This window comes from Sander lucioperca, chromosome 24 (genome assembly GCF_008315115.2).
Source record: "Sander lucioperca isolate FBNREF2018 chromosome 24, SLUC_FBN_1.2, whole genome shotgun sequence".
Taxonomy (NCBI): Eukaryota; Metazoa; Chordata; class Actinopteri; order Perciformes; family Percidae; genus Sander; species Sander lucioperca.
This window is the reverse complement of record NC_050196.1, coordinates 1,737,496-1,758,040: the sequence shown is the minus strand read 5'-3', so window position 1 is coordinate 1,758,040 and position 20,545 is coordinate 1,737,496. Positions and strand designations below refer to the sequence as shown.

At 40.8% G+C, this 20,545-nt stretch overlaps 2 long non-coding RNA genes across 2 annotated transcripts in view; one reads left to right on the top strand and one right to left on the bottom strand.

Annotated features, from left to right (window-relative positions):
* LOC116048638 overlaps positions 1–20,545 on the bottom strand; it is a 147,782-nt gene that overhangs the window by 76,985 nt on the left and 50,252 nt on the right. The window lies entirely within an intron of this gene.
* LOC116048642 lies at positions 1,427–19,368 on the top strand. The gene is made up of 3 exons (XR_004104711.2): positions 1,427–1,543; positions 12,299–12,305; positions 19,358–19,368. It is a non-coding gene; the product is annotated as an uncharacterized LOC116048642 (long non-coding RNA).

Below are 20,545 nucleotides of genomic sequence, written 5' to 3'. Positions count from 1 at the left end.
GGCAAAATATGTGTCAAACCGTTCTGAATGAAGTATTGTGGGGCTGCAGAGACGCCCAAGCCTACACATCCTATCCTACAGAAGGAAAAGAAACAATTTCTTTTCCTAAAGAAACCCAATTTTTTTAAGAAAAAATCTGTTTGGTACAGTTCCTCGCAAAAACTATTCAATAATCACTTTTTTTTTTATTAAACTTTTTTCAATGAAAATGAGAATAATGATACAAAATGTATCATTCCCTCCAATACCATGAATCATATTGCAATCGCAATATCAGTCAAAATAATCGCAATTAGATATTTTCCTCAGATGGTGCAGCCTAGTTCACATGTGCGCTCATGATGCCTTGAACCTCATGTGAATAAGTCTCTCTTGGAGATTTAAAGTGAATGTAAGCCTTTGTTGGCTTTTTTTTCAACTCCTCAAGGAAGTGACATTTAGTAACCTGGGGTTTTTTGATTGAGTGAGGGTTTCGTGCATCTGAAAGATAACTTTGCTCTAACGGGTTGCTGTCCCTTTCTGCTTTCCCCGTGGTCCTCATTTCACATGGCAGATGGCTCAAACAGTCAGGTAGCTAGTACGAACACGACATAAGAATATGTAATTTCTTTGTGAAGGCCTCCGCCCATCCCTGTCGCCCCAGCGTCGTGAAAACAGAGGATGTCTTTCCCGTCCGAAATGTCTCCTCTGTTACCGTCGGCTCCGTCTGTCTCAGCAAAGTGAGCACATGGCTCATGCATTAATCAGCAGCACGGTGATCCCAGGTTGTCCCCTGATGCACCGCCTCCGGTGATCTGGATACCGGAGCCGTGCCATTACGGCTGGCGCATTGAGCCAGTCACTGCTAAACAAATATGAAACCGCGCCACTTTGTGTCACACATTTTTACATTCAACAGAGGTCACGTGAAAAGCAAGGGAACCTTTTTCGCCCCATCTGTGAGCTGAAACGTTAAAAAGGTGGGCGAGCCTCGTGGGAAGAGAGCAGAGAGAAAGAGAGAGAGAGTGTAAGCCATTACGGGTGTGCCTATCTCACTGCTATCTAAGATGTATGATCCCTGTGGCCATTTCAAATATGTGCACTCTTACCTGTGCATCCCAAATGCAGAATCACAAGATGTGACTTCAATCTATTAAATATGATGCTTCTGACAAGAGCAAGGGGACAAAATGGAGTTCTCACATCATGTAGCGGTAGCCAAGCTCATGCATACATGCATTCAACTCATGGCACATTCACACACCCAACGCGTTTCACGCAAATTCAGTGGTGGGATTATATATATATACACTGTAAAGTCAATGCAAAGGCACGAAGACGCAAATTCACGGCACTCGGAGGGAATGACGCGCCGCAAATTCGCATGAGTTGAAAGACCTGAAAAAGTATGAATTCAAACTTTTGACACGGCATCGGCATCATGATGTTGTTATTTTCGCCATACACTTGTATCTGTTTGTCGCAATTAAAACACAGCACAATCTGTGCTTCAAGTCGTGCTGGAAGTGGCAGACATCAGACGTAACGTTTCCCTCCAGGAGAAGTTTAAAAAATGTAAGTTCCGCCCCCACCGGCGGCAAAAACAACTCCACATAGGGCCCTAGTAAGCTAAAAACACGAGACTCAAGCATGTCAAATGATTGTTTTAGCACCCATTGTCTACCAGAGAGGACAAGTTAGCTGGTAGTAAGCTAATGTTAGTTATAAAAACATAATACTATAGCTTTCTGATTTATCCACATTCCCCTATAACACAAGATGCATACTGTTTACAAAGTGCAGCTGTAGCTCAACTTACAGACTTATGACTTGTTTAGTATACATCTTGATGAAACCAATGACAGTATTTTTACAGTCTAGGGATGAAACCCATGCTCCACCCTCAACCTTCAGCCATCTTGCCATCAAGAACCAGGCAGCCTTTATGACTCAGTGAGTACACTATCATACTATGTACATCTGTGGCAGTATCAGGGGCTGGTATCAGTATGTACATGTGTTGAAGGGGAGTACAAGGACAGGGTGGTGTCTGGCTGATTGTAAAGAGCTGGTCTGGGTCTCAAAAGTCCAGGGCTGGAACCACAATGCTAAATATTAATACAAAACGTTAATGTCAACTTAGCTACTCGACAGGTCATTGTAAGAAACTTTTTAAATCAGCTCAAGATTTGTTTTCAGAACATTTTCTTTGTAAATGAATCAAACATGCAGCAGGATCTCGGCAGCACACTGGCAGCACTGAGTGGGTTTGCTACACTGATCACATCTGTACTGGTAAATCAGAAACTGGGTCAACTTTGAACTCGAGTCAGTGATTGCCGTGAGGCAAACAAACACTAATATAAAGAAGAATATATGAATATGTTTCCAGGAAACTAATTTGTTTAGTTTCTTTAGACCTTATTTTGACTTACCCTATATCAGCCTGACACTACATAAATATACAATATGAATCCAGATCATAAATAATTTAATATCATGAAGCTGCTCTGGGAGGTGTATTTACATACTTGCAAAAAATGCACCGGTCTCATAAGCTTAAACCACCAAAGTGTGCCAGACAGTGAGATAATGGAGACTAATGTTTGTCCAGAGTACATTCTGCTGTCACAGTGGTCGCTTTAAGGAGACGTCTGCACAGGAAGTGATCCATTGAATTCTTGAACGCCAAATCATTTGTAATAATGACGACTGGGTTTTTCTTATTGCATAATGCGATAGGCGTAACCAGGGGGGATAATAATCAAAACTGTGCTTTTTATTCAATGTTTTTGTTCCATTTTAAGGTTTCTGTTCGCATTTTCAATGTTTTTGTTGCTTTTTCCGATTTTTTTTGGCTCTTTTCCAAAGTTTTGTTGCCTTTTCCGACATTTGTTGCATTTTGACGTTTCTGTCTCTCTTTGAGATTTTTTGCGACAATTTTTTTTTCAACACACACAGACATGTCCCGGGACCTCCCGAGTTAGTTGGAGATTCCCCCCCCCCCCAATGTTGAACCCAAAGTTATGCCCTTGCGTTATGCAATATAGTCCATTCAGCTCTTAAGACACCACAAATGAATACAAATCCCATCCAGAATGCAGCACATATGATCTTAAATTATACTGGAAAAAGACAAAAATGCCAGTTCACATTTCCACAGCAAAAACAACACATTACTAATTATACATATGTTATCAAAGTTAACTAAGTGTAGATGTTTTTAGCTTAGAAAACTTGAAGACAAATTAAAAACAAAACTAACATTTTATTTTCTGATCTGCAAATCATTTAATGCAGTATGTACAATCTGCAGCTTATGAGTATCTCTGTTTTTCATTCATTACAATGTAAATGAATGCAGCGATGAGCAACACAGTGCTGTTCGAGAAATAAAAAAATAAAAGTTACGAATAAAAAAAGAGAAAACTTAACGCAAAAAATGACACTGAGGCACTGAAGTGAAACTGAACTGTTGACTTTGAAAACTCCATCTGTTAGCACTTCAGTGCTGCAGTAGCAGTAAGTAGGAAATTTGCAAAGAAACAAAATATTACATTCATGCATCAACAGAGCCACTAAAGTTTGAAAAATCAGCAAACCAGTGTGCAGCTGGTGGATGCTTGTTGGACTTCTACCATAATGCTTGGTGTATCAGAGCACACAGGGTTCTTCTTATGCAGGACTCTTGACACCCCGGACTGATGCAGTGTGCAGGTCTTTAATGTTTAGAGCAGGGGTGTCAACCTCAATTTCACAAGGGACAGACTGCTTTCATTTAAGAGAAAAAGTAAAATATGTTGACTGTATTATTGCATGTCTCATACAGCTTTGTCACTTTCAGTTTGTCTCACATAGCTTTGTCACATATAGCTTTCTCACTCACAGTTTGGGCCTCATGAAGCCCCAAAAAAGTCAGAAAAAAAGGTCCTAAGCCATCATAGAAGAAAGCGACAAAATCGTTGAAAAAATAGCCAAAAAACGTGGAAAAAGGTAACAAAAGTCAGTGATAGTAGTGAACCGATCCTTTGAATTGAATTTGACTTGTGAATCTGTGACAGTTTTGGGCAATTTGGTTAGAAGAAACCCAAATTCCTGATGTAGAAACCTTTTGAAAACGGGTCAAATTTGACTGGAGGAGAACAGGAGGGTTAAAAAAGTAATAAATAAATAAATTAAACAATTATACTGTTAATCGTAGTAGGGCTGTATCGCGATGTCAACTGGTGCAATATAAATATCACGAGAGGCTGCGACATATCGCGAAAGAAAGACACTCCGAGATGTTTTGTGTTAGTTATTTTAGTGCTGCTTTTTATGTCCAATTCAACGTTCAATTTGTTCAATAAAAGAAGGTTGGAAATGATTTCCTTTCATTTGTTTTAAGTTCAACAAGCAGTTTGTCATTGTCATGTATATTAGTTGAATACTGAAAGCAGCAGAACTGAGAACGCTTTAATATCTATTTATTATCGCAAGTAGTAATGATATCGCGATATTTAACAACGTTATTGCATATTTTCGTCATATCGTGCAGCCCTAAATCACAGTTATTTCTGAGACAATTAATTGTACGGCAACATTTGGAATTGTTACAGCTCTAAGTGTCGCCCAAAGCAGGTGGGCCAGGTTGGGCCAGGTTGAGATTGAGGCATCCAGAGCAGCTGACAGGACCTTTGCTCCTGTGTGTTTCCCCTACTGGGAAATCCAGCAGCTGATGAATGTAGAATTGGTTCCAAGCGTGTCTAGTGATTATTTAGACCTGAACCTGTTTCTCTAATAAGCATTCTGCATCACGTCTCGGTCGGCGTAAACCCGCCTTTCGCACTGCATCTCGACTCCCATCGGCTGTTAATTGGCTTATTTTCTCCGGCCGGCAGATGAAAACTTCTTTCGCGGATAGAGCGAGGCAATGAGTACAAGGAGAGATTTTTGGTGAAAGAAGCGGGGGGAGGAGGAGGGGGTTGTTGTAAGGTGTCTAGGTTCACCCAGCCGGAATAACACACACACACACACACACACACACACACACACACACACACACACACACCCCTCTTCTTTCATCTTCTTAATGGACATTCCTCCACAAACGTCGGCGAGTCTACCTGAATGCAATCCTTTAAAGTTTAATTCACTCTACATTTAGCCCGGGTCATAAATACCATATTAGGTAGCAGCAGCATGTTTTATGTGCTCCCTATGGTCGTGCTTTTGTTTTAATGAAGCCATTTGCAACTTATGAGCAAAAAAATAGGAGAGAAAGTCACATATTAGATGGGATAGATCAGTTAAACCTATTCCCACACTGTGTTTTATACATGGGCTGGAATAAAATGAGGCCGGTGCCCATGCGCCAGCGGGGGGGGGAAGGAGCGCTGTTTTTTTGACATCTTTTTCTCCCAGCTCTTGCTGATTTAAGGAGGTCTCTTATCGTAGAGTGACTGGTGGTTTTTCCTGCAAATCATTGACTCAATCACATTATTCACCTGCTGCTATAAATTTACAGGAATCTGTCTGGGTGCCGATCCGTGTGCTTACATAAAATAAACTGGTACGGTATATGCCGGGTAGATGCCAGACATGAACATGTATCTCCAAACCGCACTCGTAATATTTGGTACACTGAGTGGGTCCCACTGGGAATAGAACCCGCAACACTGGAAGTGTGCCTTGCTCATGACACTCACACACTATGGTTTTTACACTGTGTGTAAGTATACAATAATGTCAGCTCACACACACACACACACACACACACACACACACACACATACACACACACACACACATATATACACCTGTTCTGACTGTTTACATCACGGGTGTCCAAACTTGTTTTGATGAGTGCCAGATTTGATAATGTGAAGATGCCTGGGGACCAATGGTCCATTTTTATTTAACAATTAAAGTTAAATAGAAATGCACTGTTCTATAACATATTATTTTCATTGTCACAATTATCTTTTATTTTTCAAATGGCATGTCTACTACTCAGACGTGATCAATCTTCAAAGAAACAACAAAACAATTCTGCCTTACTTTTACATCTTTTACATACATTAAACTTCCATGAAGTTAATAAATATCTTTACCTCATGTTCATTTTAAACATGACTTATTATGAGTAATGCAAAGTTAACAACATTAAAGTTTACAACACACTTTACAACCGAGGCTGCGGGCCGTATGAAATCTGGCCACTGGCCGTGATTGGCCCCCGGGCCGGACTTTGGACATGCCTGGTTTAAACGATCCTGTTTAAATCGGTTTAACATAAAAACTAAAACAGCTAGAGCATTCATTCTTTTTGCAGCAGAGAGCGAAGGCTTCTGTCTTCCGCGGCCTCATGTTGTACGCTAGCGATGACGTCATCATGTTATGTGGCGTCCAGTGCAAAAAACGGGCTGATAACTAGTGTTGGCGACAGAGTATTATATATGGTGACATATAGTAATTATATCTTTGGAATTTTTGCCTTTAAATCACCAGGACAGCATGAAAAGGGAGAGAGAGGGGGTAGACACGCAGGAAAACTGCTGCAGGTGAGACTCGAACCCTGGGCCTCTGCGTCGAGGAATAAACCTCTACATATGGGCGCGCGCTCTACCAACTGAGCTACCTGGGCGCCCAACGGGAGATCATTGTTTACATGAGCCTGTATAAAACGATCCAAAATAAAAACTACAGCAGCTAGAGCATCCTTGTTTTTGCAGCAGAGAGCTAAGGCTTCAGCCGTTCCCGTCACCACGTTGTACACTCGCGATGACGTCATCACGTTACGAGACGCCCGGTGCTAAGCAGCTGGCGGAGCCTTTCTATTGCAGATGAAAAAACTATCGAAACGCGTTTACACTCTGCTCACAAAAACAAGCTTATCTCAAAAACTAAAACACGTACATCGTTTAAATAACTTCTGGAGCGTTAAGGAATACGTTGTTCATGTTTCTACATTTAGAAATCTTTTGGATCAATATGTTTTTTGTGTGTTTATCTAGTCAAATCTCATGAAAGCTAACAAAGTTGTTCCAGAGCCATATATAAAGAGATAACTTGTCCCTAAAGCTGAAAAGATGATGTTTGCTTTTTGAAATTTCTCGAATCTCTTGTGAAAACAAACCTACACTCAATTGGTTTGGTGCTTGAAATGAGTTCACAAAAGTCTCGGGTTCACAACAGGAGCGTTAGATATGAAAAAAATAGTAAATAAATGTCTAAAATGAAATGTAATAGCACTTCTTGAGTAGGAGCGTTGTCAAACATCATTTCCAGTTTCTAAAATGGGAGGAGTTTTCTGCATTAAGTACTTTCACTTTTAATACTTTAAGTACATCTCCCTGACGATACTTACAGACTTTTACTTAACGCTTGTGTCATCTCCCCCGTCGACCATGCAACTTTGTGTTTTTCTGGGTCGAAATTTCAACATTTTGTTCTTTTTCTACACTTTGACGTTTTTGTTGATACTTTTTTTGTCACTTTTTCCGATGGCTTTTTTTGTCATTTTTGAGAGGTTTTTGATGGTTTTTTTGGTCACTTTTTTCCATTTTTTTTGGTCACGTTTTTTTACTGCGTTTGTCACTTTTTTTCAACGTTCTTTTGTCATAGTTCTGATATAGAACATTTTTGTAAACGGGTCAAATTTGACCCGAGGACAACAGGAAGGTTAAGTAACAATTTCAATGCAGGACTTTTAATTGTAGTATTTTTCACAGTGTGATATTAGTCCTTTTACTCAAGTAAAGGATCTGAATACTTCTTCCACCGCTGCTCTTTCTTACTTTTAACGTCGCCGCATCCTACTGGTCTTGAAGCACACTGTATAATTTTCTTTAATGAACTTTATTATTATGCCTCTGTATCAATGTCACCGAGACAAATGTCTCACATTTATTTGTACAGATGTTGTGCACTGGTAAGAATGTATGCCTTTTTTGGGGGGATAGAGCTAAAAGGGAACGCGACAAAACTTTTTTTCCTTTTTCTTTCTGTCAGAGCCATGTGGCTCGAGTCTTATCACGACAAGCATACAATCTTTTTTTTTTTGTGTGCAGATCTCTACATCTTAAGGGAGGTTTCTTATTATGTATGCTAAAGACGGCAATTATACATGCAAATTCATGGACCAGTTTAAGTGTCACCTCACTTTAAACGTAAGGAAGCCATCCAAAAATCTTCCCCTCTCCCTTTTATTCAGAGTCAATCTCGCATCAAAGTTATCGGGTGGAGCTTTGAACGGTGGAAAACGCTGGGATGTCACGTCTTTTGTTTTCCTCTAATATCCCTGGAAAATCTGGTTAAAGTCAGAGCAACGAGCCGGTTTTCTCTGCCGGTTGCACAGATTCCACACTGTTTTCACAGCTGTCTCGCTCGCAGGACGTGGCTGAAGGTGGGGGGGGGAGAGTAAATCGAGCTGCTGCGATCAACTCATGTGTAAAGATGAGAAATGAGAAGCAAAAGGGATAAACCAATACATTGAGCATTTGACACCAGCAGCAAAGCAGCAAAGAGAGGCACTGTTTGAAAAGAAAAGTAATAGCACAGAGTAATATCTGCCAGCAGTCAAAAACTCTGCAGTGCTTCTGCAATCACATCTGGTTTATAAACCATAAAGTTTAGATTGAGTCTTTCTTTGAGATGAGTTCTGCACCAAACTATGAAATAACAGACAGTATAACAAAAATGCAGTCTGAACGTAGCCTAATGGCGACCTTACACCAAACGACTTATCAACTGATTCCAATGTCGCATCTGAATGAAATCCTGAGAGTCTTGCTAGAGTCGGTGGGGGGGGGCTCCCGTCCTCTCCATCGTTTGGTGAAAGGTCATAAAACTCAGTCCCAGTCAGTCTTTGTCCCGTCTGGACGTTTAAAAATCAAACGGGTTTGATATGATCCTAAGTTTGAAGTCTTGGTAGTGATGTTAAATCACTAGGGTTGGGTACCGTTTGGATTTTTACGATTCCGATGCCAAACCGGTACTTTTAAAACGATTCTGATTCCTAAACCGATTCTTGAAAAACTGAAAAATGACATCAAAGAAAGGTTCTTTTATGGAGTTTTTTTAAATTAAAAATTATTTAAATTTAACAATATATTAATGTTTTAAAGTACTTAAATATATAATAAGTAAACCTAAGTTTCCTAATAATAATAATAATAATAATGTATACTTTATTAATCCCGCAAGGGGAAATTACAATACCTAACATAACTACAATAATTTAACAAATAACAGTTACACTATTAACAAGTAACAACAAAAATAAATGTTAAGTTGGTTTGCCAACCAGCTTCAAACTTTAGCAGTTCTTTTGCAGAAAAATGACCATATTTGCCTTCTCTGGTGAGATACTACACCTCTCCTGACTTATGGCATGTCCTGCACAGGAGAAACCACTCAGGTGGTGTCCAAGAGGCCTGGACACACATGTATGAGTTTGAAAGGGCAGACAATTTGGGGATTCTGTCCCGTCTCCCCCACCACCAGGCTACAGGGTCTTGTCCTGAACGATAGACTAGCAGAGCAAGTGTAATAAGTTTACTAGTGATCCCGTGCAGTGAATGGTTAATATGCTTTTACGTCCGTTTTGGTGAGCCCAGAGGGACAATATGGCATTTCAAAAGTAGCCTACATTTACGATAGCTAGCTAACGGTAGACTACAGAGAAAGTGTGATATTTTTACGTCCATTTCGGAGCGTGTACAAAAAGCCGTCTATCAGCTGTGATTGTAGAGTGCATGTCGGAGAATAGCACGGACACGCGCTTCACACCGCGAGCGGGCACGTGGGCCACTCGGCGTAAAAGGGAGAAAGAAAAAAAGAGTCTGCCACTGTCTGGAGCAACAGAGAGAAAATATTTCAGTCGGAACCGAAATGAGGAACCAAAATTTGTGTTCTAATCCGGTCCGAATACTACCGTTTGCGTAGGAACCGGTTCCATAGTGGAACCGGGTTTCGGTACCCAACCCTATAAATCACGTGATCATTGTCAACAACCAATGGGTGCGCTCCCTCCAGCACCAATCAGGAAGCTGCAAACGGCTAGAGCCAGTGGTGTTTATGGTTGCTATGGCGCCGTGCTAAGCTAAACGCTAAAGAGGGAAAGTTGCTGATTTCCAACCCTTCTGAAGAGAGTCATCCAACAGGAGTTTTACCGGTGAATAAACACAGACCTCTGGGTACTGGAGACATTCATCTACATGTACAGCAGAACAGAACCCTTTGATCTGGCCCGTACACCAATTTAGCTTCACAATATATTTTGGCCTGAGTAGTTTCTGTCGTTTTTTCTGACATTCTTGGCGCTATTTCCGACATTTTGCGGGCTGTTTCAACATTTGAGGCTTTTTTTTTCACAATTAGTGTGTCACTTTTTCCGACATTCTTGGCATATTTGACTTTTTCGATAGAAATCAAAGCAACTCCACGTCTGGCCCTCCATGTGATTCCCTTTTTTCAGTGTGGCCCTTAGAGAAGTGGAGTTTGACACCCCTGATCTATGGATACAGCATGCTTCCAGAGGTTACAAACTCGTTATCAAAAGGCTTTAGTCCGAGGATACTGTGCAGCTCAAATCATTATTAGTGACTCCATTCCCATTTGAACGGTTATTGTTGGGCACAGTGTCATGCAACTGGATGGCAGCTGCTCACAGGTAATGTCCCTCTCGTGCATTAGTTATTAGGCCTCTGGTCAACAGCCAAACACAGCAGCTGTCCGTCCAACACCAACCTATAAACCCCCCCAACTTCTGTCGATAAACAATAATACGCAGGCAAATGGGGTGGCCAATGTCAGACGTGGCCAGATAAACACGTGGAAGGTCACCGTCGCCACCCAGCCTCTTCCAACTAAATCATTGTGTAATCGTCTCTCAGTTTTGAAGCTTGTGAAAATAAAATAAAAAATAATTGAATTCAGTTTCACTTTGAATACCAACAAACAAACTTCACTATACCCGCTAGGGGTTTTTAAACTCATTTTAATGGCACTGGGGGGGGAAAAAAACATCTTTGGAGTCTTGTTCTTGTTGTTAGTTCTTTAGTGTTTTAAGTCTACTTGGCACTTCCGTTCAAATATTGTATGCACTATTTGGTAATACTGTTGTAATCTGTTTGTCTGTCTGTAACTCTGTGTGTGTGTGTGTGTGTGTGTGTGTGTATATATATATATATATATATATATATAAAAATAATAGAGCCACACAGCTTTTTTATTTGTTGCCCTTTGTGGCATGAGGTAACCACTTTGTGACAAAATGACAAAGTGCCACCCCGGCTACCTTTTCGTTTCTTTTTTTTTTTGCTTTGAAAAATCCGGGGACATGTGCCTAACGTGATCTGACATTTGAAACGGCCGTCGCAGGTTTTTTGTAAATAAATGATTCACGCAGCTGACCCATGAGACTTGGGAGTTAATGCCATCTCAGTGGCAGCGATCTAAAACTTTGACTCAGATCCAGCTCTGTCCTCCAGGGGATGGACAAATGGACACTGCCAACGTCTCTCTTGTGCCCTGGAGTCTCCATTATCGACCCCAGAAAAGGAAAAAAAAAAAACAGACATGAGAGACCATAATGATCCAGTGTCAGAATGCAAAGTGCCGCATAGCTGCTTTTATGTGTGTGTGTGTGTGTGTGTGTGTGTGTGTGTGTGTGTGTGTGTGTGTGTGTGTGTGTGTGTGCATTGGTGTGCATCGTGGAGAGGAGGAAGTTGTGATTCTTTTTTTACTGCCACACAGCTTTAGGTGCACTAACAGCATCCGAAGGTCCCTCAGAGAGGCCTAATGTGAATTTAATGACCTGACGCTGGGCAAATGACAAGTATGCAAGGTGAAGGTGGCAACCTTTCTTTTCTATCTATATGATCCCTCCCCCCCCCCTCCAACTCCCTCTCCCCTCCCCAGGTCTTGTTTTCTGGTTACATCTACTCTACCATTGTAAATTGCTGGCAGTCACTGCTGTGGATTTCAACAATAGTGAAAGCTGCCTTCAAAATCTACATGCTTTCTGCATTATGCAAAAAAAAAAAATCCCTCCCTCCCTCCTTTTGTCCAAAATGACGTTTGCATTGAGACACTTCCAAAGAACATTTTAAGATTGTGGAGGAGAGGGATGTAGCTAGAGGCGTGTCTTTCACAAGTTTGATCCCTACAAGAGCGTACTGTACTGTATGTCACCAGCCAGCCAAGAGAAGACACTGTACATCACAGTGTTAATTATGCAAACATTCCTCAGAGTCTGAGCTGCTCTGCAGGCTGAAATCATCTCATTGGTCGACTCAAAAACCTCAGAGAGCAGAGCCAAGGAACCAGTTTTCAGGGCAGGCGTTAGATAACTGCTGATTTTAAACAGCTGAGAACTGTGGTCAAAATGTAGCTGGAAGCAAATTTCAGTCATTCATCAACAGCTACTTTGAATTAGCCAAAAATACATAGAGGGGGACATGCTGTCCGCATGCATTTGTATGCATTTGGGGCTGTTCATCATGGTTTGATCTGGGCCCATTAGTTCCAGTCAATGCTCCAGCATACAATGGTAACTTTGTGGCAACAAGAACTTTCCTTGTTTCAACATGGGAATGCTCCATGCACAAAGACAGGCCCCCAAGGAATGGTTTTCCCAATATGGTGAGGGAGAACCTAACTGGCCTGACCAACACAATTGGGATGATCTGAAACGCTGACTGCGAGTTAGATTATTTGTATGTGTATATATACACATATATAAATGAGTGAATAATGACATTGTTTTGTATATAACTTAAGTACAAAAATAGAAAAAGAAAGGACCAGAGAAGTTACTACTCCTTTTTTTTTAAATGGAAATCCTTATTTGAATACTTTACTATAATTTTGAATGATATGTTTGCTGGGGACTTTGTTTGTGTTGGTTTTCTTGCCTGTACTAAAATGTAAATGTTCTTACTTTACGAATTACGTATAGGCTATTTGTCGGCTTCTTGAGCCGTGTGTTGCCAATGCCACACATTGGTTTGAATTATGTTTGTATATATTTTATTTGCTCTCACGATCGCTTACCACTGTCAGTGTTGCAACTGAAATAGTAGGCTAAAGCAACGGCAGTTTATGGAAAGCAAACATGTAATTATGGTCAGATCTTGGTCCTGACTGATGGAGAAGTGATATTGATTAGCGTTGTAATTTATGCACAACGGCGTCGGCTATTTCTTTGCCAGCGACTGTATTGCGTTTTGCCTGTAAAACTGTGTCTGTGTTCTTCATATTTATATAGAATTATAGTTTGCTCTTCTTACGTAAAATACGCGGCTCTGGTAGATGTTTGCGATTGGAATATCTGTGCAAACCCCGCCTCTTTTATGTGAACGCGCACTGCTGGATTGGGAAACCCTGGGTTGATTGAACTAGTTAACCACCAGGGCATGTTGATCTTGATTTATAGTACAGGCCTCAGGTTCTTTCAAGCCTTTACCAGAAGAGCGTAGGCTATTGTAGCAGAAGATTAATGCCCGTCATTTTTAAAATGGGATGTTCAACGATCACATATAGAAGGTGGCGGAGACGGTTCAACGGAAATGCAAACGCTACAACACAAATACAAAAGCCACAACACAAATACACAAGCCACAACACAAATACAAAAGCCACAACCCAAATACACAAGCCACAACACAAATGCAAAAGGAAATGACGTCTACATTTTGCATTTGTGTTATGGCATTTGCATTTCTGTTGAACTGTCTCGGCCACCGTACATGTGGGTTTAATGTGGGTGTGTTCTATAGTCCACATACGTTTAGACATGTCGCTATCTTCAAACATTTGGATTCCTACAAAAAAAGCTGCTGGCAACCTAACCATGAGTGACATTAGGTGTAGGCCACTGAAAACACTGACTGAAGCATGTGATGGGACACATATTGGGAAAGCATACAATATTTAACCAAAACCACAATCTAACTTTTCTCTAACTTTAACCAAGTGTAGCCTTCACCCCAATTTGCTCTTTATGACAATCACATTACTACCACAAGTGTGCACCTGGAAACTGGACCAGGCTAACTTCAAGTGCAGTCTTTTAAAGTCTAATCTACTGTATTGCACTTTTGATGTCATATAACAAGAAATGGGGGTGATTTGGCTCTGCCTAATCACATTAAAGAGATTATTGTAACGGATATTCCAATCTGCCACTGCATTTAGTCATGTGACAAATGACTAAATGCAATGTCAATAAAACTCAGCATAATATATAAGGTGGAACAACCCCTCACAAGAATGAAATCCCCTCCTCCCTGAACATTGTTGCAGAGACAAATTTCCCACAAAGCGCGCGGTACAAGCATTGCAATCACTAAGTGCATGTTTGGTCATTGAATCTAAGGGTCATCATGATCACATAATGTGCTCCAGAGGCCCCCAGCGGCACAAACACATTTATTTCCAACAAAAACTCTTTTCATACTTCGACAGGAAACCTCGCATTCGCACAACACTTAACCACAACCGGCTCAAATCTGATTAATGCTTAAACCAATTACAGCTTCCCCCAATTAAAGGACATTACCAGGTTAAGAGCTCTAATGTATCTTCCTCAGATTGTTTTTCATGAAGTATCCGTGGATGTTTGTAAGCAGATTTATTGACTTACTTTGCTACGTGGGAGCCATCCGTGACACCCCCCACCCCCCCTTGCAAGATGTAAACGAAGCAAGCTAGTGTGATTCTTGGGCCGACATTGTGATCTAAGTTTCTAATTAAGAAACGGGGAGCAGCGTGTCAAGCGCAGACACATCACTCAGCTCCTCTGCCATAATGCTGCCCTAAATGCCCTGTGTGGTCTCAATTACACGTTCCATGATGTAGAATAACAGCATTACTGCAAAGCAAGACATGCATTCATATACTTGTAATTAAATAAAATCCAAATCAAGATCAGACCCAAGTGATCTTCGGCTACATTCATGTAGACGGATGGGAGACAGCGCCGACCTCTTGGTTAATTCTTAAAGGGACAGAGTCCAAAGGTCGTTGTCACTAAGATAGATATTACAAACCCCGAAGGCGGAGTTAAAAAATTAGGACGCATTTTCAGGAGGCGAGTAAAAAAAATCAGAACAACAATCAGAAATAAATGCAGCGTGACGGCACCACAGATAATTAACAAATAATGAGTGGGATGGATCATTTCATGTGACCACATCCTAAACAAAAACTGGTTCCAGGTTTCCAAATATAAGCATCTGCCGCTTTGCTGTTTTTAAAGCATTGTAAATTAAATATCTTTGGGTTTGGGGACTGTTGGTTGGACAAAACAAGCTATTTGATTTGAAAGATTCTAAGATTTTGTAGACTTAACGATTCATTTATTAATCAGACTATCGCTACTCTCTGAGGTGAAAAGTGACAAATTACATTTACTTGCATTACTGTAATTGAGTTTTTCTTTCTGTACTTTAAAATCTGTACTTTTACCTTCTACTTAAGTAAGTTTGAAGTATTGTACTTTTACATTTTAAATCACATCCGTTACCGAGTTAAAAATAAATAAAATGTAAATAAAAAATTGCGCCCCGGAAACTACGTGCAGTGAATGATGGGCAGGATGGGCGCTAAAATCCCAAGAAGGATGGAGACAGACAAGTCAGACACCAGTGGAGCAGACCAAGCTAAAAGCCAAACCACGTTAAATTCTGCTGAATTGAATTGGCAATGAAGCGAACCCCTGGCCACATTCAGGCGAACACCTTTTGGCTTTTTACTCGATTCAATTTTGATATCGGTAACTTTCCTTGTACTTAAAGGTGCACTATGAGTTCCTGCATGGTTTCAGCGCAATTTCATTTTTGTCTCAAATCGTAGGCATCTCTCCTTGATCCGCTAGCTGCCTGGCCCCCTGAACACACCGTGAAAAAGTCCATTATTAGTACATTATTGAAAACCACTGCACTATACTGTACATGTCTGGCCCTTGATGTGATTCTCATTTTGCATTGTGGCCCTTAGTGAAGTTGAGTTTGGCACCCCTGCTGTAGACGTTTATATCACAAAGGACTCGACAATGCTGGAGAAGCAACGTTGCGATTAAAAAACTGAGGAACAAATTACACAATAAAGATAAACAACCGGGGAAATGGCTCAGATTGCCCTTGATGTCATTCATCAATCACACAGAGAGAGAGAGACACCCAATTGCGCGTCGCCCACCCGTTTCGTTTGTAAATCATTTGTTGACGCTCTCCCAGCAGCCAACAAGCAGAGGTCAGGCAGATGGAGCACCGCCTTCCCACACTCCCTTCCACCCTCCAATGCCATCTACCTGCATGGGCCCCCAGCCCCACAGCCCCATGGCCCCTGCCCTGGATGGAGGTCGTGGTGATAGTAGTGTGTTGTCATTTGCCCCAGCATGGCGCGCTGATGCTAATGGACTCGCACAGGAGTCCAGGCTAGATTGGTTATTTCAGTCTTAATTCAGCCATTAACATTTCATTAATGCACCGTCCTACTGCTCGTCTGCGCCGCAGCGGCCTGCCGGCTGCTGCCTGCTGATGGATGCTGCAGGCTGCAAAACACCACACTCACTCAAAGGTGGATGGAGCGCCTCCGGACGCATGTATGTGTCAGCGAGTGTGCATTCTGATTAGCTGTCCTGCTTGCACTACTCTATTATACATAATAACTGGCATCATGCGCATAATACGGACATCATTAAAGGTTCACTCTGCAGGTTTTCTGAGTGTTTTGTTTACACTCGGAAGCTCAGAAAAAAGAAAAGCTTGTTTTGAGAAACAAATTTACGTTGCTCTATCGCCGCATAACATTCGCATTCTGTGTGAAAGTACTAGTGAGCAAAACAACGGTTCGTCCCCCGGTGTGTGAAGACCTTAAGTGATAAAGTGGGTGTAATAATGGCTTTACATTTGAAAACATTCTCCTGAAGACATAAGCTACAGTACAAGAAAGTGAAGCTAAAAAATGTAGCTTACTTAATAGGGGTGTGCAAAAAAATCAATTCGTATTCAAATCGTGATTCAAGCTCTACCGATTCAAAATCGATTATTTAAAAAAAAAAATAAAAAAAAATTATGTCTACTGCAATCACGATAGGTAGATACGGTATTGATCCCCAAGGGGAAATTCAAGGTCTCAGTAGCTTACAGACATCACACACAACACAGACAGACATCATAACAGGATGTTAAAATAACAAATAAACAAATCCACATGAATAATATGGACAATAAAAGATACTAAATAAACTACTAATAAAAATCCACATGGATGCATTAAGGGATGTATAAGATATATATCTACATACGTACTTACACATACATAGATGGAAAAAGTAACTACATTTACATGCTGTGAATGTTTTTTTAAGCGAGAATCGTTTTTTAATCGAAAATTGATATTGAATCGAATCGTGAGCCTAAAAATCGGAATCGAATCGTGACAATTTCTGAATCGTACACCCCTATTACTTAAGCATATAATTAGTCTATACGATGTTTCATTTCCGAGATTCTTCAGCTGCCGCCGGAAATTCTAGACTCTCTGTCTAATCGGAGTTTTCTGTTGCACGACTACAACAACGTTTTGGTGGAACGTACACACGTTCCACCAAAACAAGTTCTTTCCCGAGACTATTTAGCAGAGGCACCGTTGCTCCGTCCGGTGCTTAGCGCCGCCCAAGACGATTGTGATTGGTTTAAAGAAATTCCAATAAACCAGAGCACGTTTTTCATCCCGGAATCCTGTGTGGACTAGCCAGACCCTCCTCTGCAGCGCTGTGGAGGAAGGTCTGGAAAATGCAAGACTAGCACATTATAGACAAAAATAACCAACCAGCTGTTGTCACGGCATTGTGGCTTTAACCCGTGACCTCGTTAATGTTGCTTACTTTCTCGCGGATCCAGGAAACACAGCTTATTCTACACTTGTACAGTTAATGTATGAATTGCATACATGCAAAGCAAGCGGAGTATTTGTGTATGCAATTCCATCTCACTCTATTATGCTCAAGGCAGTATCAGTTGCTAAGGTATTCGCCTGATAATGAACACAGCCTCTGTGTGTGTGTGTGTGTGTGTGTGTGTGTGTGTGTGTGTGTGCATTTGTGAGTGTGCACATGCCTGTGCACTCCATCCAACAAGTTTAACACAATATTCTAATTAGACATCTATGTTTATTTAATGCGTCCTGAGTAAATTAGTTGTATAAAATTATGACTAATTAAGTGCTGCATTAATAACTGAAGCGCAATGGCAGCCTTTCTGCTGCCGTACAAAGACAGGCACATAGGTAATCATCATATCTGTGTCACTCATTAAGCTTTTTGATCATCGTGACATGACATATGATAATATACGCTCTCATCTACATGCCGAGGCTGTTGCATATTTTAGATTATATTTGGAAAACATGAGATGACTAACGTTTGAAAACAGCACAACCTACTCCTACCTACACTTGTACATTGATAGCTGTGCTTGTATGATTTATACATTCGAAGAAATGTGATTTTTGTTCTAGGGAAAACAATTTCATAAGTCTCCCTTGTGTACAGTAGCAGCTTTGATTGGCCAGAAAATGTTTTTTTTCACAGACCATATGCTCATTTGTTTTTTTTCTTGATCTTTCCAGTTGTTGTTTTTTAAATCCATCCTCTATGTTTCTTGTAGTAGTAGGGACAGGAACAGTAGGGGTTTTGTGGATACACAATCACCCAGAAAAAAAGATGGAAAGGATCCCTACAGAGATAGACCTTTTTTTAAGAGAGGAAAATTTAATTTTTTAATTTTTGTTAAACCAGAAACAGCTCTGAGATTGCTACGGCTAAACCTACCAGACTCCATTTAAAAAAGCAACACTTTTAGTGTGCATAGAGCCAGCATATTTTCACATGTAAATTGGTAAAATGATGTGTTTATTTCAACCACAAATCGAGCGGTGATTGTTGGAAACGTTTTAAACAGCTAAAGATCAAAATAAACTGAAAGTATGTGAAATGTGTCAAAGGCAATACTTCTGCAAACCAGATTGTAACATTTGTGACTCAATGACAAAAAGACAGACTATTGGCATGGCCCAAAAACACATTTGATATTTCTGGATCAGTGAAGCTGTAGGTAGGCTGTTCATCTGTCATTACTTACCAGAGAGTGCAGAAAAAAAAGAAAAGAAAAAAAAAGTGCTACACGAGTGATGAATATCCGGCTCCATCGGATATGTGTGTGATATATGAGATTGGTTGATAATCGACACTTAGTCCTGCCATATGGTTGGACCCTCCTGCCAAGGTACAAGGACTCAAAATATGGAGGTAAGCTCTCGGGGGTGGTGGTGGTGGTGGTGGGGGGGGGAGAGAGAACAGCAGCCTGCTTCCAAGCCAATGGAAGAGAAACATGGCTGTGATTTAAAATAATGACCGGAGCGGCTCCTGAATCTTTTTTCAAGGACACGTGAGCTGTTTTTGTTCCAAAATGTGACATTTACCATCACAAAAAACAAACATTCTCCTCTTGCAAAAAATGGATGATTGCTCAAAATGACTACAGATTAAGGTTAGTTTAACAAAAACAAATAAACTGCACGACAAGGTATCCAAACTAAACAAATTGTTTCAGACAGTTTCCTGTTTCCAGGTATAAAGAATGACAATGGTATATACAACTTCCCATTCAAGCAAAGTAATTCTCAGAAGAACAAAAAAAGCTACAATACTATATCGGATTTTGTAACCCCCATTTGGAAATGATTTGGTAAACGATTGGATCAGATGATGTGCAGCACACCCCTCAAACACCGTCTTAAAACGTATAAACGCGTCAAATATGACCAACCAAGGGGTCCGACTGTTGCTCTATTGCTGTCAGCTGAGTGGGACTAAAGTGCAGTAATAATCTCATCAGTGCCATTTAAAAAAAATAAATAAACATAGCCTTTCATCGTGAAACAGCCCGCATATCCATCAAATGATTTGTTGGACGTCTGGAGGTATTTAGGACAGTCCCAAATGTGACTGGCGTGCCAAAACAGGCTGAAATAAATAAAACACAGGCACCGGTAGCACTAGGAGATTGGTTTTGTTAAAGACCTTCTGACAGCGCGTCTCTTGGACATTGGGTGGAAGGTAAACAAAACAACTGGCACGCCGCTGCCAACCTCCGGCCCCGGGGGCACGCCTGTACTGACTTGGCGGCCACAGACGGCGAGGGAAATCCCAAGCAGTCTGCTCTTCCATCCTGTGCCTGGAAACATGGCGGGGGAAAGACTATTTTCTCCTTTTTCATGTGACTCAAGAACTGGGTAATTAAAAAAAAAAAATAAAAAATGTTTATCCATTTGCCCCTATTTTATTTCCTGTCTCATGATGTTTTGGAGCCGCTGGCACCGATCAGAGCCGCAGCTTTTGAATTTAAGGAGGATTCATCTTTGTTAGCTTATTATTCAAATAACCACCACTGTCTAATAAAGACCAATAAACAGTTGATCAGAAAGAGCAAAGTCTTCCAGAATAAATATATATGCCAGAATCTTGTCATCCTACACTTGGGGGAGGGGGGGGGGGCTTCTGATCGGCTCAATG